General features: G+C 33.5%; 1 long non-coding RNA gene across 1 annotated transcript; it reads left to right on the top strand.

The window, feature by feature from the left end:
• Nucleotides 1-24: 24 nt before the first annotated feature.
• On the top strand, nt 25-18,565 carry LOC142151168 (uncharacterized). Its single transcript, XR_012691159.1, has 4 exons — nt 25-126; nt 10,269-10,373; nt 12,318-12,422; nt 18,467-18,565. It is a non-coding gene; the product is annotated as an uncharacterized LOC142151168 (long non-coding RNA).
• Nucleotides 18,566-19,273: the final 708 nt, after the last annotated feature.

The raw sequence follows: 19,273 nt of genomic DNA, 5'->3' as shown, positions 1-19,273 counted from the left end.
AACTTTTCTCTGTTTGATCAGTTGGAGATAACTCAACAGCCACTACCAACACTCTGTCTACAACAACAGCTACCACATGGTCAACAGCATACAACTCTACTTCACCAATCAATGAAACAACTACAGGTACTAGATCCATCATCATAAAAATCACAGGTTCTGGGTGTTAGGGGCACCTCTCCCACAGAGAAACGAGCATAATTATGTCACTAGTGGATCCATTACTGCAGGTGTGCAGGCTTTTGCTACACTTACACAGAGCCCCCAGTGGAATGCTAATGCCAGGGAATATGATGCTTGGAAATCCCTTCTGAATGGTTGACTTATAGACAAGAACACACTGCGCCTGCTCAGACAGAACTTAAATCTACCAGCACAGTCAGAACTCAGTAAAAATGATAAGACTCTAATTCCGGTTTGCCATTTCAGGGTACAGCTCAAAGATATGTTCTTGCTAATCTATATAATTCTTTCATTGTATTATTCCTACACTGAAATTTTGTTCTCTCTGATATCTTTTTTCAAAGAACTGGAATTTATTTTATTTTAATGTGACATTGTTTAGTTTTACAAAAACCTTTCAGCAAACCGAACTGAAATTTGTTGGCTGCATAATGATTTCACACAAAGACGTTAAAATTTTGAAATCCACTGTTCACAGCAATAACAGCTGTGCAGTATTTTAGGAGAAAAATGTTGAGGTTAATTTAATGAAAGTAATGGTTTTAATGTTGTAGAAGTTTGGACTTTTGATAAAGCTCTAACACATTTACAAAGTGCATATCAGACTGTTCTGAGCTTCGTGAGGGCAACAATTACCTGGTCTCTAAAAAAAAATTTCATTACTATTAAGAGCCTTGTTTTTTTGTTCTTTATTAAATAAAATACTGGAACTGTAATCCACTAGATGATCTGTTTATACTTTACGGGATCATTTATGTATCTGAAAAATGTATTCCCACACCTCCTTAATTTTGCACTACTACAACCTAGACCATGTAGAGCTACAAGCTTGAATTCAATTTCCTCCATACAGCGGATCCAGATGGAAAGGTTCATGGTTGAAACTATAAAAATGTCACTTCAACGTTAATCTTTCCCTGACTTCACAACCAACCCCTTCATTCGTTTTGTCTTTAAATTTCCCTCCTCAATTACTGCTCAGTTCAGCTGCATGAAGTGAATCATTAGAGTGAGGTACATGTGGGAACTGTATTTATTATGTGTCTCACTTCTCATGTCACTGTTTCTCATAGATTGGTAGAAATGCCACTAGATAAGCCGTTTGCCAAATAAAGTGAGTCTTGAACATCTAATAAGCATCCCACTTTCAAGGTTGTTTAGAAATCGAAGGAAAAATAGGTTATGTGGCCCCCATTAAATAGGACAACCCTCAAAAAATGCTCTTAACCCCTAGAATGTCATATAAACATGTCATTCCACAAATATTTTTTTTTTTGTTTTACATTTATGTGCAAAAAGAGGTATATAAATATTCTGAGTCGGATTCAGCAATAATTTAACTTCTTATAACAGTGGACCAGTAAGGTGCTAGCAAAACAAGGTGTCTTACTACAGGCAAAGTCCTCCTTTAGTGGTTAAATTTCCATGCATGAAATATAATCATGGTGATATAATACAACATGATTGTAAATATAAAAAAATTAAAACTCAATAATTATTTTTCTATAAAAATAAATGTATTAAAAAGAAATAGCTACTTAACGATTCATGACAGAATCCCACTAACGGAATATTACCTTTTAATTACTGTTCAAAATCCGTGATGGAGAATGATAACAACAGTGACACCTACAAGATGTTAGAAATTAAATTTATGTTAAAAATGAGCAAAAAACAATTATAAGTAAAATGTAAAAAATAACTATCAAACTTCAATTATATTTGTTTCTATACATAATGTTTAAATTATTATTATGTTTTCCTTTGCTGTGCATATTCAAAATATTTTGTGGTTCTTACAAGTAAATTTGGTGATGATTGCATTGTACAGATTTCCTGACACTGCTATAGATTGTAAAAATATTTGAACTTGTCTCTGTTTGTTCAGTTGGAGATAACTCAACTGCCACTACCAACACTCCGTCTACAACCACAGCTACCACATGGTCAACAACATACAACTCTACTTCACCAATCAATGAAACAACTACAGGTACTAGATCCATCATCATAAAAATCACAGGTTCTGGGTGTTAGGGGCACCTCTCCCACAGAGAAACGAGCATAATTATGTCACTAGTGGATCTATTAGTGCAGTTGTGCGGGCTTTTGCTACACTTACACAGAGCCCCCAGTGGAATGCTAATGCAAGGGAATATGATGCTTGGAAATCCCTTCTGAATGGTTGACTTATAGACAAGAACACACTGCGCCTGCTCAGACAGAACTTAAATCTACCAGCACAGTCAGAACTCAGTAAAAATGATAAGACTCTAATTCCGGTCTGCCAGTTCAGGGTACAGCTCAAAGATATGTTCTTGCTAATCTATACAATTCTTTTATTGTATTAATCCTATACTGAAATTTTGTTCTCTCTGATATTTTTTTTCAAAGAACTGGAATTTATTTTATTTTAATGTGACATTGTTTAGTTTTAGAAAAACCTTTCAGCAAACCGAACTGAAATTTGTTGGCTGCATAATGATTTCACACAAAGACGTTAAAATTTTGAAATCCACTGTTCACAGCAATAACAACTGTGCAGTATTTTAGGGGAAAAATGTTGAGGTTAATTTAATGAAAGTAATGGTTTTAATGTGGTAGAAGTTTGGACTTTTGACATAGCTCTAACACATTTACAAAGTGCATATCAGACTGTTCTGAGCTTCGTGAGGGCAACAATTACCTGGTCTCTAAAAAAAAATTTCATTACTATTAAGAGCCTTGTTTTTTTGTTCTTTATTAAATAAAATACTGGAACTGTAATCCACTAGATGATCTGTTTATACTTTACGGGATCATTTATGTATCTGAAAAATGTATTCCCACACCTCCTTAATTTTGCACTACTACAACCTAGACCATGTAGAGCTACAAGCTTGAATTCAATTTCCTCCATACAGCGGATCCAGATGGAAAGGTTCATGGTTGAAACTATAAAAATGTCACTTCAACGTTAATCTTTCCCTGACTTCACAACCAACCCCTTCATTCATTTTGTCTTTAAATTTCCCTCCTCAATTACTGCTCAGTTCAGCTGCATGAAGTGAATCAATAGAGTGAGGTATATGTGGGGACTGTATTTATTACGTGTCTCACTTCTCATATCAGTGTTTCTCATAGATTGATAGAAATACCCCTAGATAAGCCGTTTGCCAAATAAAGTGAGTCTTGAACATCTAATAAGCATCCCACTTTCAAGGTTGTTTAGAAATCGAAGGAAAAATAGGCTATGTGGCCCCCATTAAATAGGACAACCCTCAAAAAATGCTCTTAACCCCTAGAATGTCATATAAACATGTCATTCCACAAATATTTTTTTTTTTATTTTACATTTATGTGCAAAAAGAGGTATATAAATATTCTGAGTCGGATTCAGCAAGAATTTAACTTCTTATAACAGTGGACCAGTAAGGTGGTAGAAAAACCAGGTGTCTTAGTACAGGCAAAGTCCTCCTCTACTGGTTAAATTTCCATGCATGAAATATAATCATGTTAATATAAAACAACATGATTGTAAATATAAAAAAATTAAAACTCAATAATTATTTTTGTATAAAAATAAATGTAATAAAAAGAAATAGCTACTTAACGATTCATGACAGAATCCCACTAACGGAATATTACCTTTTAATTACTGTTCAAAATCCGTGATGGAGAATGATAACAACAGTGACACCTACAAGATGTTAGAAATTAAATTTATGTTAAAAATGAGCAAAAAACAATTATAAGTAAAATGCAAAAAATAACTATCAAACTTCAATTATATTTGTTTGTATACAAAATGTTTAAATTATTATTATGTTTTCCTTTGCTGTGCATATTCAAAATATTTTGTGGTTCTTACAAGTAAATTTGGTGATGATTGCATTGTACAGATTTCCTGTCACTGCTATAGATTGTAAAAATATTTGAACTTGTCTCTGTTTGTTCAGTTGGAGATAACTCAACTGCCACTACCAACACTCCGTCTACAACAACAGCTACAACATGGTCAACAGCATACAACTCTACTTCACCAATCAATGAAACAACTACAGGTACTAGATCCATCATCATAAAAATCACAGGTTCTGGGTGCTAGGGGCACCTCTCCCACAGAGAAACCAGCATAATTATGTCACTAGTGGATCCATTAGTGCAGGTGTGCAGGCTTTTGCTACACTTACACAGAGCCCCCAGTAGAATGCTAATGCCAGGGAATAAAATGGTTGGAAAAACCTTCTGAATGATTGACTTATAGACAAGAACACACTGCGCCTACTCAAACAGAACTTAAATCTACCTGCACAGTCAGAACTCAGTAAAAATGATAAGACTCTAAATCCGGTCTGCCAGTTCAGGGTACAGCTCAAAGATATGTTCTTGCTAATCTATACAATTCTTTCATTGTATTAATCCTACACTGAAATTTTGTTCTCTCTGATATCTTTTTTCAAAGAACTGGAATTTATTTCATTTTAATGTGACATTGTTTAGTTTTACAAAAACCTTTCAGCAAACTGAAATGAAATTTGTTGGCTGCATAATTATTTCACCCCAAGACGTTAAAATTTTGAAATCCACTGTTCACAGCAATAACAACTGTGCAGTATTTTAGGGGAAAAATGTTGAGGTTAATTTAATGAAAGTAATGGTTTTAATGTGGTAGAAGTTTGGACTTTTGATATAGCTCTAACACATTTACAAAGTGCATATCAGACTGTTCTGAGCTTCATGAGGGCAACAATTACCTGGTCTCTGAAAATTTCTTTCATTACTATTAAGAGCCTTGTTTGTTTTCTTTTTATTAAATAAAATACTGGAATTGTAATCCACTAGATGATCTGTTTATATTTTACGGGATAATTTATGAACCAGAAAAATGTATTCCCACACCTCCTTCATTTTGCACTACTACAACCTATACCATGTAGAGCTACAAGCTCAAATTCAACTTCCTCCATACAGCGGATCCAGATGGAGAGGTTCATGGTTGAAATTATAAAAATGTCACTTCAACGTTAATCTTTCCCTGACTTAACAACCAACCCCTTCATTTGTTTTGCCTTTAAATTTCTCTCCTCAATTACTGCTCAGTTCAGCTGCATGAAGTGAATCATTAGAGTGAGTTACATGTGGGGACTGTATTTATTATGTGTCTCACTTCTCATATAAGTGTTTCTCATAGATTGGTAGAAATACCCCTAGATAAGCCGTTTGCCAAATAAAGTGAGTCTTGAACATCTAATAAGCATCCCACTTTCAAGGTTGTTTAGAAATCGAAGGAAAAATAGGCTATGTGGCCCCCATTAAATAGGACAACCCTCAAAAAATGCTCTAAACCCCTAGAATGTCATATAAACATGTCATTCCACAAATATTTTTTTTTTTATTTTACATTTATGTGCAAAAAGAGGTATATAAATATTCTGAGTCGGATTCAGCAATAATTTAACTTCTTATAACAGTGGACCAGTAAGGTGCTAGAAAAACCAGGTGTCTTAGTACAGGCAAAGTCCTCCTCTACTGGTTAAATTTCCATGCATGAAATATAATCATGTTGATATAATACAACATGATTGTAAATATAAAAAAATTAAAACTCAATAATTATTTTTGTATAAAAATAAATGTAATAAAAAGAAATAGCTACTTAACTATTCATGACAGAATCCCACTAACGGAATATTACCTTTTAATTACTGTTCAAAATCCGTGATGGAGAATGATAACAACAGTGACACCTACAAGATGTTAGAAATTAAATTTATGTTAAAAATGAGCAAAAAACAATTATAAGTAAAATGCAAAAAATAACTATCAAACTTCAATTATATTTGTTTGTATACAAAATGTTTAAATTATTATTATGTTTTCCTTTGCTGTGCATATTCAAAATATTTTGTGGTTCTTGCAAGTAAATTTGGTGATGATTTCATTGTACAAATTTCCTATCACTGCTATAGATTGTAAAAATATTTGAACTTGTCTCTGTTTGTTCAGTTGGAGATAACTCAACTGCCACTACCAACACTCCGTCTACAACAACAGCTACCACATGGTCAACAGCATACAACTCTACTTCACCAATCAATGAAACAACTACAGGTACTAGATCCATCATCATAAAAATCACAGGTTCTGGGTGTTAGGGGCACCTCTCCCACAGAGAAACGAGCATAATTATGTCACTAGTGGATCCATTACTGCAGGTGTGCGGGCTTTTGCTACACTTACACAGAGCCCCCAGTGGAATGCTAATGCAAGGGAATATGATGCTTGGAAATCCCTTCTGAATGATTGACTTATAGACAAGAACACACTGCGCCTGCTCAGACAGAACTTAAATCTACCAGCACAGTCAGAACTCAGTAAAAATGATAAGACTCTAATTCCGGTCTGCCAGTTCAGGGTAGAGCTCAAAGATATGTTCTTGCTAATCTATACAATTCTTTCATTGTATTAATCCTATACTGAAATTTTGTTCTCTCTGATATCTTTTTTCAAAGAACTGAATTTATTTCATTTTAATGTGACATTGTTTAGTTTTACAAAAACCTTTCAGCAAACTGAAATGAAATTTGTTGGCTGCATAATTATTTCACCCCAAGACTTTAAAATTTTGAAATCCACTGTTCACAGCAATAACAACTGTGCAGTATTTTAGGGGAAAAATGTTGAGGTTAATTTAATGAAAGTAATGGTTTTAATGTGGTAGAAGTTTGGACTTTTGATATAGCTCTAACACATTTACAAAGTGCATATCAGACTGTTCTGAGCTTCATGAGGGCAACAATTACCTGGTCTCTGAAAATTTCTTTCATTACTATTAAGAGCCTTGTTTGTTTGCTTTTTATTAAATAAAATACTGGAATTGTAATCCACTAGATGATCTGTTTGTACTTTACGGGATAATTTATGAACCAGAAAAATGTATTCCCACACCTCCTTAATTTTGCACTACTACAACCTATACCATGTAGAGCTACAAGCTCAAATTCAACTTCCTCCATACAGCGGATCCAGATGGAGAGGTTCATGGTTGAAATTATAAAAATGTCACTTCAACGTTAAACTTTCCCTGACTTAACAACCAACCCCTTCATTTGTTTTGCCTTTAAATTTCTCTCCTCAATTACTGCTCAATTCAGCTGCATGAAGTGAATCATTAGAGTGAGGTACATGTGGGGACTATATTTATTATGTGTCTCACTTCTCATATAAGTGTTTCTCACAGATTGGTAGAAATACCCCTAGATAAGCCGTTTGCCAAATAAAGTGAGTCTTGAACATCTAATAAGCATCCCACTTTCAAGGTTGTTTAGAAATCGAAGGAAAAATAGGCTATGTGGCCCCCATTAAATAGGACAACCCTCAAAAAATGCTCTTAACCCCTAGAATGTCATATAAACATGTCATTCCACAAATATTTTTTTTTTTATTTTACATTTATGTGCAAAAAGAGGTATATGAATATTCTGAGTCGGATTCAGCAAGAATTTAACTTCTTATAACAGTGGACCAGTAAGGTGCTAGAAAAAACAAGTGTCTTAGTACAGGCAAAGTCCTCCTCTACTGGTTAAATTTCCATGCATGAAATATAATCATGGTGATATAATACAACATGATTGTAAATATAAAAAAATTAAAACTCAATAATTATTTTTGTATAAAAATAAATGTAATAAAAAAAAATAGCTACTTAACGATTCATGACAGAATCCCAATAATGGAATATTACCTTTTAATTACTGTTAAAAATTCGTGATGGAGAATGATAACAACAGTGACACCTACAAGATGTTAGAAATTAAATTTATGTTAAAAATGAGCAAAAAACAATTATAAGTAAAATTTAAAAAATAACTATCAAACTTCAATTATATTTGTTTGTATACAAAATGTTTAAATTATTATTATATTTTCCTTTGCTGTGCATATTCAAAATATTTTGTGGTTCTTACAAGTAAATTTGGTGATGATTGCATTGTACAGATTTCCTGTCACTGCTATAGATTGTAAAAATATTTGAACTTGTCTCTGTTTGATCAGTTGGAGATAACTCAACTGCCACTACCAACACTCCGTCTACAACAACAGCTACCACATGGTCAACAGCATACAACTCTACTTCACCAATCAATGAAACAACTACAGGTACTAGATCCATCATCATAAAAATCACAGGTTCTGGGTGTTAGGTGCACCTCTCCCACAGAGAAACGAGCATAATTATGTCACTAGTGGATCCATTACTGCAGGTGTGCGGGCTTTTGCTACACTTACACAGAGCCCCCAGTGGAATGCTAATGCAAGGGAATATGATGCTTGGAAATCCCTTCTGAATGATTGACTTATAGACAAGAACACACTGCGCCTGCTCAGACAGAACTTAAATCTACCAGCACAGTCAGAACTCAGTAAAAATGATAAGACTCTAATTCCGGTCTGCCAGTTCAGGGTAGAGCTCAAAGATATGTTCTTGCTAATCAATACAATTCTTTCATTGTATTAATCCTATACTGAAATTTTGTTCTCTCTGATATCTTTTTTCAAAGAACTGGAATTTATTTCATTTTAATGTGACATTGTTTAGTTTTACAAAAACCTTTCAGCAAACTGAAATGAAATTTGTTGGCTGCATAATTATTTCACCCCAAGACTTTAAAATTTTGAAATCCACTGTTCACAGCAATAACAACTGTGCAGTATTTTAGGGGAAAAATGTTGAGGTTAATTTAATGAAAGTAATGGTTTTAATGTGGTAGAAGTTTGGACTTTTGATATAGCTCTAACACATTTACAAAGTGCATATCAGACTGTTCTGAGCTTCATGAGGGCAACAATTACCTGGTCTCTGAAAATTTCTTTCATTACTATTAAGAGCCTTGTTTGTTTGCTTTTTATTAAATAAAATACTGGAATTGTAATCCACTAGATGATCTGTTTGTACTTTACGGGATAATTTATGAACCAGAAAAATGTATTCCCACACCTCCTTAATTTTGCACTACTACAACCTATACCATGTAGAGCTACAAGCTCAAATTCAACTTCCTCCATACAGCGGATCCAGATGGAGAGGTTCATGGTTGAAATTATAAAAATGTCACTTCAACGTTAAACTTTCCCTGACTTAACCAACCCCTTCATTTGTTTTGCCTTTAAATTTCTCTCCTCAATTACTGCTCAATTCAGCTGCATGAAGTGAATCATTAGAGTGAGGTACATGTGGGGACTATATTTATTATGTGTCTCACTTCTCATATAAGTGTTTCTCACAGATTGGTAGAAATACCCCTAGATAAGCCGTTTGCCAAATAAAGTGAGTCTTGAACATCTAATAAGCATCCCACTTTCAAGGTTGTTTAGAAATCGAAGGAAAAATAGGCTATGTGGCCCCCATTAAATAGGACAACCCTCAAAAAATGCTCTTAACCCCTAGAATGTCATATAAACATGTCATTCCACAAATATTTTTTTTTTTATTTTACATTTATGTGCAAAAAGAGGTATATGAATATTCTGAGTCGGATTCAGCAAGAATTTAACTTCTTATAACAGTGGACCAGTAAGGTGCTAGAAAAAACAAGTGTCTTAGTACAGGCAAAGTCCTCCTCTACTGGTTAAATTTCCATGCATGAAATATAATCATGGTGATATAATACAACATGATTGTAAATATAAAAAAATTAAAACTCAATAATTATTTTTGTATTAAAAATAAATGTAATAAAAAAAAATAGCTACTTAACGATTCATGACAGAATCCCAATAATGGAATATTACCTTTTAATTACTGTTAAAAATTCGTGATGGAGAATGATAACAACAGTGACACCTACAAGATGTTAGAAATTAAATTTATGTTAAAAATGAGCAAAAAACAATTATAAGTAAAATTTAAAAAATAACTATCAAACTTCAATTATATTTGTTTGTATACAAAATGTTTAAATTATTATTATATTTTCCTTTGCTGTGCATATTCAAAATATTTTGTGGTTCTTACAAGTAAATTTGGTGATGATTGCATTGTACAGATTTCCTGTCACTGCTATAGATTATAAAAATATTTGAACTTGTCTCTGTTTGATCAGTTGGAGATAACTCAACAGCCACTACCAACACTCTGTCTACAACAACAGCTACCACATGGTCAACAGCATACAACTCTACTTCACCAATCAATGAAACAACTACAGGTACTAGATCCATCAACATAAAAATCACAGGTTCTGGGTGTTAGGGGCACCTCTCCTACAGAGAAACCAGCATAATTATGTCACTAATGGATTCATTAGTGCAGGTGTGCATGCTTTTGCTACACTTACACAGAGCCCCCAGTGGAATGCTAATGCCAGGGAATATGATGCTTGGAAATCCTTTCTGAATGGTTGACTTATAGACAAGAACACACTGCGCCTGCTCAGACAGAACTTAAATCTACCAGCACAGTCAGAACTCAGTAAAAATGATAAGACTCTAATTCCGGTCTGCCAGTTCAGGGTACAGCTCAAAGATATGTTCTTGCTAATCTATACAATTCTTTCATTGTATTAATCCTACACTGAAATTTTGTTCTCTCTGATATCTTTTTTCAAAGAACTGGAATTTATTTTATTTTAATGTGACATTGTTTAGTTTTACAAAAACCTTTCAGCAAACTGAACTGAAATTTGTTGGCTGCATAATGATTTCACACAAAGACGTTAAAATTTTGAAATCCACTGTTTACAGCAATAACAGCTGTGCAGTATTTTAGGAGAAAAATGTTGAGGTTAATTTAATGAAAGTAATGGTTTTAATGTTGTAGAAGTTTGGACTTTTGATAAAGCTCTAACACATTTACAAAGTGCATATCAGACTGTTCTGAGCTTCGTGAGGGCAACAATTACCTGGTCTCTAAAAAAAATTTCATTACTATTAAGAGCCTTGTTTTTTTGTTTTTTATTAAATAAAATACTGGAACTGTAATCCACTAGATGATCTGTTTATACTTTACGGGATCATTTATGTATCTGAAAAATGTATTCCCACACCTCCTTAATTTTGCACTACTACAACCTAGACCATGTAGAGCTACAAGCTTGAATTCAATTTCCTCCATACAGCGGATCCAGATGGAGAGGTTCATGGTTGAAACTATAAAAATGTCACTTCAACCTTAATCTTTCCCTGACTTCACAACCAACCCCTTCATTCGTTTTGTCTTTAAATTTCCCTCCTCAATTACTGCTCAGTTCAGCTGCATGAAGTGAATCATTAGAGTGAGGTACATGTGGGAACTGTATTTATTATGTGTCTCACTTCTCATGTCACTGTTTCTCATAGATTGGTAGAAATGCCACTAGATAAGCCGTTTGCCAAATAAAGTGAGTCTTGAACATCTAATAAGCATCCCACTTTCAAGGTTGTTTAGAAATCGAAGGATAAATAGGCTATGTGGCCCCCATTAAATAGGACAACCCTCAAAAAATGCTCTTAACCCCTAGAATGTCATATAAACATGTCATTCCACAAATATTTTTTTTTTTGTTTTACATTTATGTGCAAAAAGAGGTATATAAATATTCTGAGTCGGATTCAGCAATAATTTAACTTCTTATAACAGTGGACCAGTAAGGTGCTAGAAAAACCAGGTGTCTTAGTTCAGGCAAAGTCCTCCTCTACTGGTTAAATTTCCATGCATGAAATATAATCATGGTGATATAATACAACATGATTGTAAATATAAAAAAATTAAAACTCAATAATTATTTTTGTATAAAAATAAATGTAATAAAAAAAAATAGCTACTTAACGATTCATGACAGAATCCCAATAATGGAATATTACCTTTTAATTACTGTTAAAAATTCGTGATGGAGAATGATAACAACAGTGACACCTACAAGATGTTAGAAATTAAATTTATGTTAAAAATGAGCAAAAAACAATTATAAGTAAAATTTAAAAAATAACTATCAAACTTCAATTATATTTGTTTGTATACAAAATGTTTAAATTATTATTATATTTTCCTTTGCTGTGCATATTCAAAATATTTTGTGGTTCTTACAAGTAAATTTGGTGATGATTGCATTGTACAGATTTCCTGTCACTGCTATAGATTATAAAAATATTTGAACTTGTCTCTGTTTGATCAGTTGGAGATAACTCAACAGCCACTACCAACACTCTGTCTACAACAACAGCTACCACATGGTCAACAGCATACAACTCTACTTCACCAATCAATGAAACAACTACAGGTACTAGATCCATCAACATAAAAATCACAGGTTCTGGGTGTTAGGGGCACCTCTCCTACAGAGAAACCAGCATAATTATGTCACTAATGGATTCATTAGTGCAGGTGTGCATGCTTTTGCTACACTTACACAGAGCCCCCAGTGGAATGCTAATGCCAGGGAATATGATGCTTGGAAATCCTTTCTGAATGGTTGACTTATAGACAAGAACACACTGCGCCTGCTCAGACAGAACTTAAATCTACCAGCACAGTCAGAACTCAGTAAAAATGATAAGACTCTAATTCCGGTCTGCCAGTTCAGGGTACAGCTCAAAGATATGTTCTTGCTAATCTATACAATTCTTTCATTGTATTAATCCTACACTGAAATTTTGTTCTCTCTGATATCTTTTTTCAAAGAACTGGAATTTATTTTATTTTAATGTGACATTGTTTAGTTTTACAAAAACCTTTCAGCAAACTGAACTGAAATTTGTTGGCTGCATAATGATTTCACACAAAGACGTTAAAATTTTGAAATCCACTGTTTACAGCAATAACAGCTGTGCAGTATTTTAGGAGAAAAATGTTGAGGTTAATTTAATGAAAGTAATGGTTTTAATGTTGTAGAAGTTTGGACTTTTGATAAAGCTCTAACACATTTACAAAGTGCATATCAGACTGTTCTGAGCTTCGTGAGGGCAACAATTACCTGGTCTCTAAAAAAAATTTCATTACTATTAAGACCCTTGTTTTTTTGTTTTTTATTAAATAAAATACTGGAACTGTAATCCACTAGATGATCTGTTTGTACTTTACGGGATCATTTATGTATCTGAAAAATGTATTCCCACACCTCCTTAATTTTGCACTACTACAACCTAGACCATGTAGAGCTACAAGCTTGAATTCAATTTCCTCCATACAGCGGATCCAGATGGAGAGGTTCATGGTTGAAACTATAAAAATGTCACTTCAACCTTAATCTTTCCCTGACTTCACAACCAACCCCTTCATTCGTTTTGTCTTAAAATTTCCCTCCTCAATTACTGCTCAGTTCAGCTGCATGAAGTGAATCATTAGAGTGAGGTACATGTGGGAACTGTATTTATTATGTGTCTCACTTCTCATGTCACTGTTTCTCATAGATTGGTAGAAATGCCACTAGATAAGCCGTTTGCCAAATAAAGTGAGTCTTGAACATCTAATAAGCATCCCACTTTCAAGGTTGTTTAGAAATCAAAGGAAAAATAGGCTATGTGGCCCCCATTAAATAGGACAACCCTCAAAAAATGCTCTTAACCCCTAGAATGTCATATAATCATGTCATTCCACAAATATTTTTTTTTTTGTTTTACATTTATGTGCAAAAAGAGGTATATAAATATTCTGAGTCGGATTCAGCAATAATTTAACTTCTTATAACAGTGGACCAGTAAGGTGCTAGAAAAACCAGGTGTCTTAGTTCAGGCACAGTCCTCCTCTACTGGTTAAATTTCCATGCATGAAATATAATCATGGTGATATAATACAACATGATTGTAAATATAAAAAAATTAAAACTCAATAATTATTTTTCTATAAAAATAAATGTATTAAAAAGAAATAGCTACTTAACGATTCATGACAGAATCCCACTAACGGAATATTACCTTTTAATTACTGTTCAAAATCCGTGATGGAGAATGATAACAACAGTGACACCTACAAGATGTTAGAAATTAAATTTATGTTAAAAATGAGCAAAAAACAATTATAAGTAAAATTTAAAAAATAACTATCAAACTTCAATTATATTTGTTTCTATACATAATGTTTAAATTATTATTATGTTTTCCTTTGCTGTGCATATTCAAAATATTTTATGGTTCTTACAAGTAAATTTGGTGATGATTGCATTGTACAGTTTTCCTGTCACTGCTATAGATTGTAAAAATATTTGAACTTGTCTCTGTTTGTTCAGTTGGAGATAACTCAACTGCCACTACCAACACTCCGTCTACAACAACAGCTACCACATGGTCAACAACATACAACTCTACTTCACCAATCAATGAAACAACTACAGGTACTAGATCCATCATCATAAAAATCACAGGTTCTGGGTGTTAGGGGCACCTCTCCCACAGAGAAACGAGCATAATTATGTCACTAGTGGATCTATTAGTGCAGTTGTGCGGGCTTTTTGCTACACTTACACAGAGCCCCCAGTGGAATGCTAATGCAAGGGAATATGATGCTTGGAAATCCCTTCTGAATGGTTGACTTATAGACAAGAACACACTGCGCCTGCTCAGACAGAACTTAAATCTACCAGCACAGTCAGAACTCAGTAAAAATGATAAGACTCTAATTCCGGTCTGCCAGTTCAGGGTACAGCTCAAAGATATGTTCTTGCTAATCTATACAATTCTTTCATTGTATTAATCCTATACTGAAATTTTGTTCTCTCTGATATCTTTTTTCAAAGAACTGGAATTTATTTTATTTTAATGTGACATTGTTTAGTTTTACAAAAACCTTTCAGCAAACTGAAATGAAATTTGTTGGCTGCATAATTATTTCACCCCAAGACTTTAAAATTTTGAAATCCACTGTTCACAGCAATAACAACTGTGCAGTATTTTAGGGGAAAAATGTTGAGGTTAATTTAATGAAAGTAATGGTTTTAATGTGGTAGAAGTTTGGACTTTTGATATAGCTCTAACACATTTACAAAGTGCATATCAGACTGTTCTGAGCTTCGTGAGGGCAACAATTACCTGGTCTCTAAAAAAAAATTTCATTACTATTAAGAGCCTTGTTTTTTTGTTTTTTATTAAATAAAATACTGGAACTGTAATCCACTAGATGATCTGTTTATACTTTACGGGATCATTTATGTATCTGAAAAATGTATTCCCACACCTCCTTAATTTTGCACTACTACAACCTAGACCATGTAGAGCTACAAGCTTGAATTCAATTTCCTCCATACAGCGGATCCAGATGGAGAGGTTCATGGTTGAAACTATAAAAATGTCACTTCAACCTTAATCTTTCCCTGACTTCACAACCAACCCCTTCATTTGTTTTGTCTTTAAATTTCCCTCCTCAATTACTGCTCAGTTCAGCTGCATGAAGTGAATCATTAGAGTGAGGTACATGTGGGAACTGTATTTATTATGTGTCTCACTTCTCATGTCACTGTTTCTCATAGATTGGTAGAAATACCACTAGATAAGCCGTTTGCCAAATAAAGTGAGTCTTGAACATCTAATAAGCATCCCACTTTCAAGGTTGTTTAGAAATCGAAGGAAAAATAGGCTATGTGGCCCCCATTAAATAGGACAACCCTCAAAAAATGCTCTTAACCCCTAAAATGTCATATAAACATGTCATTCCACAAATATTTTTATTTTTTTTTACATTTATGTGCAAAAAGAGGTATATAAATATTCTGAGTCGGATTCAGCAAGAATTTAACTTCTTATAACAGTGGACCAGTAAGGTGCTAGAAAAACCAGGTGTCTTAGTACAGGCAAAGTCCTCCTCTACTGGTTAAATTTCCATGCATGAAATATAATCATGTTGATATAATACAACATGATTGTAAATATAAAAAAATTAAAACTCAATAATTATTTTTCTATAAAAATAAATGTAATAAAAAGAAATAGCTACTTAACGGTTCATGACAGAATCCCACTAACGGAATATTACCTTTTAATTACTGTTCAAAATCCGTGATGGAGAATGATAACAACAGTGACACCTACAAGATGTTAGAAATTAAATTTATGTTAAAAATGAGCAAAAAACAATTATAAGTAAAATGCAAAAAATAACTATCAAACTTCAATTATATTTATTTGTATACAAAATGTTTAAATTATTATTATGTTTTCCTTTGCTGTGCATATTCAAAATATTTTGTGGTTCTTGCAAGTAAATTTGGTGATGATTTCATTGTACAAATTTCCTATCACTGCTATAGATTGTAAAAGTATCTGAACTTGTCTCTGTTTGTTCAGTTGGAGATAACTCAACTGCCACTACCAACACTCCGTCTACAACAACAGCTACCACATGGTCAACAGCATACAACTCTACTTCACCAATCAATGAAACAACTATAGGTACTAGATCCATCATCATAAAAATCACAGGTTCTGGGTGTTAGGGGCACCTCTCCCACAGAGAAACGAGCATAATTATGTCACTAGTGGATCAATTACTGCAGGTTTGCGGGCTTTTGCTACACTTACACAGAGCCCCCAGTGGAATGCTAATGCCAGGGAATATGATGCTTGGAAATCCCTTCTGAATGGTTGACTTATAGACAAGAACACACTGCGCCTGCTCAGACAGAACTTAAATCTACCAGCACAGTCAGAACTCAGTAAAAATGATAAGACTCTAATTCCGGTCTTCCAGTTCAGGGTACAGCTCAAAGATATGTTCTTGCTAATCTATACAATTCTTTCATTGTATTAATCCTACACTGAAATTTTGTTCGCTCTGATATCTTTTTTCAAAGAACTGGAATTTATTTTATTTTAATGTGACATTGTTTAGTTTTACAAAAACCTTTCAGCAAACTGAAATGAAATTTGTTGGCTGCATAATTATTTCACCCCAAGACTTTAAAATTTTGAAATCCACTGTTCACAGCAATAACAACTGTGCAGTATTTTAGGGGAAAAATGTTGAGGTTAATTTAATGAAAGTAATGGTTTTAATGTGGTAGAAGTTTGGACTGTTGATATAGCTCTAACACATTTACAAAGTGCATATCAGACTGTTCTGAGCTTCATGAGGGCAACAATTACCTGGTCTCTGAAAATTTCTTTCATTACTATTAAGAGCCTTGTTTGTTTGTATTTTATTAAATAAAATACTGGAATTATAATCCACTAGATGATCTGTTTCTACTTTACGGGATAATTTATGAACCAGAACAATGTATTCCCACACCTTCTTAATTTTGCACTACTACAACCTATACCATGTAGAGCTACAAGCTCAAATTCAACTTCCTCCATACAGCGGATCCAGATGGAGAGGTTCATGGTTGAAATTATAAAAATGTCATTTCAACGTTAATCTTTCCCTGACTTAACAACCAACCCCTTCATTTGTTTTGCCTTTAAATTTCTCTCCTTAATTACTGCTCAATTCAGCTGCATGAAGTGAATCATTAGAGTGAGGTACATGTGGGAACTGTATTTATTATGTGTCTCACTTCTCATGTCACTGTTTCTCATAGATTGGTAGAAATGCCACTAGATAAGCCGTTTGCCAAATAAAGTGAGTCTTGAACATCTAATAAGCATCCCACTTTCAAGGTTGTTTAGAAATCGAAGGATAAATAGGCTATGTGGCCCCCATTAAATAGGACAACCCTCAAAAAATGCTCTTAACCCCTAGAATGTCATATAAACATGTCATTCCACAAATATTTTTTTTTTTGTTTTACATTTATGTGCAAAAAGAGGTATATAAATATTCTGAGTCGGATTCAGCAATAATTTAACTTCTTATAACAGTGGACCAGTAAGGTGCTAGAAAAACCAGGTGTCTTAGTTCAGGCAAAGTCCTCCTCTACTGGTTAAATTTCCATGCATGAAATATAATCATGGTGATATAATACAACATGATTGTAAATATAAAAAAATTAAAACTCAATAATTATTTTTGTATAAAAATAAATGTAATAAAAAAAAATAGCTACTTAACGATTCATGACAGAATCCCAATAATGGAATATTACCTTTTAATTACTGTTAAAAATTCGTGATGGAGAATGATAACAACAGTGACACCTACAAGATGTTAGAAATTAAATTTATGTTAAAAATGAGCAAAAAACAATTATAAGTAAAATTTAAAAAATAACTATCAAACTTCAATTATATTTGTTTGTATATAAAATGTTTAAATTATTATTATATTTTCCTTTGCTGTGCATATTCAAAATATTTTGTGGTTCTTACAAGTAAATTTGGTGATGATTGCATTGTACAGATTTCCTGTCACTGCTATAGATTATAAAAATATTTGAACTTGTCTCTGTTTGATCAGTTGGAGATAACTCAACAGCCACTACCAACACTCTGTCTACAACAACAGCTACCACATGGTCAACAGCATACAACTCTACTTCACCAATCAATGAAACAACTACAGGTACTAGATCCATCAACATAAAAATCACAGGTTCTGGGTGTTAGGGGCACCTCTCCTACAGAGAAACCAGCATAATTATGTCACTAATGGATTCATTAGTGCAGGTGTGCATGCTTTTGCTACACTTACACAGAGCCCCCAGTGGAATGCTAATGCCAGGGAATATGATGCTTGGAAATCCTTTCTGAATGGTTGACTTATAGACAAGAACACACTGCGCCTGCTCAGACAGAACTTAAATCTACCAGCACAGTCAGAACTCAGTAAAAATGATAAGACTCTAATTCCGGTCTGCCAGTTCAGGGTACAGCTCAAAGATATGTTCTTGCTAATCTATACAATTCTTTCATTGTATTAATCCTACACTGAAATTTTGTTCTCTCTGATATCTTTTTTCAAAGAACTGGAATTTATTTTATTTTAATGTGACATTGTTTAGTTTTACAAAAACCTTTCAGCAAACTGAACTGAAATTTGTTGGCTGCATAATGATTTCACACAAAGACGTTAAAATTTTGAAATCCACTGTTTACAGCAATAACAGCTGTGCAGTATTTTAGGAGAAAAATGTTGAGGTTAATTTAATGAAAGTAATGGTTTTAATGTTGTAGAAGTTTGGACTTTTGATAAAGCTCTAACACATTTACAAAGTGCATATCAGACTGTTCTGAGCTTCGTGAGGGCAACAATTACCTGGTCTCT

Source organism: Mixophyes fleayi, chromosome 4 (assembly GCF_038048845.1).
Source record: "Mixophyes fleayi isolate aMixFle1 chromosome 4, aMixFle1.hap1, whole genome shotgun sequence".
Lineage (NCBI taxonomy): Eukaryota > Metazoa > Chordata > Amphibia > Anura > Limnodynastidae > Mixophyes > Mixophyes fleayi.
The sequence above is the reverse complement of the archived record's forward strand: the minus strand, read 5'-3'. Positions and strand labels throughout refer to the sequence as shown.